This window comes from Micropterus dolomieu, unplaced genomic scaffold, assembly GCF_021292245.1.
Source record: "Micropterus dolomieu isolate WLL.071019.BEF.003 ecotype Adirondacks unplaced genomic scaffold, ASM2129224v1 contig_9441, whole genome shotgun sequence".
Classification (NCBI taxonomy): Eukaryota; Metazoa; Chordata; class Actinopteri; order Centrarchiformes; family Centrarchidae; genus Micropterus; species Micropterus dolomieu.
The window spans coordinates 1-1,258 of NW_025738427.1; the positions used below are offsets into that span (position 1 = coordinate 1).

At 45.7% G+C, this 1,258-nt stretch overlaps 1 non-coding gene across 1 annotated transcript; it reads left to right on the top strand.

Moving 5' to 3' along the window:
- The first annotated feature begins 763 nt into the window (after window positions 1-763).
- On the top strand, window positions 764-835 carry trnaw-cca. The gene has a single exon. It is a non-coding gene; the product is annotated as a tRNA-Trp (tRNA).
- Window positions 836-1,258: the final 423 nt, after the last annotated feature.

Below are 1,258 nucleotides of genomic sequence, written 5' to 3' on the forward strand. Positions count from 1 at the left end.
CTTTGATACAATCTCTCACAATATCCTCCTGGACCGTCTAGCTTCCATTGGTATCATCAACACATCACTGAACTGGTTCACATCATACCTGTCTGGCCGCACTCAGTTTGTACAACTTAAAAATGTTCGATCACAACTCTCACCTGTCACCAGTGGTGTTCCCCAGGGATCATTCCCGGGTCCCCTCCTTTTCATAATTTATCTACTTCCCCTTGGTTCTATTCTCAGGAAATATAATATCCAATTTCACTGCTATGCCGATGACACCCAGCTCTACTTGTCCACCAAACCTACGTCTCTGCTCCCTCCGTCTTCTCTAACTGACTGCTTAGATGAAGTTAAAACCTGGTTCACTCAAAACTTCCTCCAACTAAACAGTGATAAAACTGAAATTCTCCTTGTTGGCTCCAAATCCACCCTAGCAAAATGTCCAAACTTTGCTGCCCGTATTCTCACCAGAACCCCAGTCTCTGAACACATAACTCCACTTCTAACACAACTGTTGTGGCTCCCTGTCAAATACTGTATTGATTGTAAAATTCTACTCCTCAACTTCAAAGCTCTCCATAATTTTGCTCCTCCTTATCTCTCTGAACTCCTTCAGCCCTACGCCCCATCCCGAACTCTCCGATCCTATTCTTCCTCACTACTTTCCATTCCATGTCCACTATGGGGTTCAGAGCCTTCAGCTATTGTGCGCCTCACCTTTGAAACTCCCTCCCTCTATGCATCCGTACGACTGAGTCCCTGCCCTTCTCTGTATGACCTCATGGCGCAACGGTAGCGCGTCTGACTCCAGATCAGAAGGTTACGTGTTCAAATCACGTTGGGGTCACGTCTTTTTAACCCAGTAACTCTGTCTCTAATCAGCCACCTGTTTACTGGTTACCACTTATCATTTATTTATTCACCATTCTCTATTTCAGTGCTGTTTATACTATGTCATATTGTATATACTGTATACCAATACACCTACCTCAGGTCATAAGGTCATAGGTCACAGGGGTGCCCCAAGGCTCAGTGCTTGGGCCCCTTCTCTTCTCAACTCTATAAACATCCCAGTCCGTCACAGCTCAGGGTCAGAGGTTACCCTCTTGAAGTGACAGAGCCTGATATGACAACACATATGTGCTGCTAAGAACCTTTTAACTCAAACCCAGGAGTTACATAATATATATACAGTATATATAACATTGCCACCAATTTTATTAGGGTGGCCGTGGCCCCAGCCCCGCCTGGCGGCGCCACTGCCGACCCA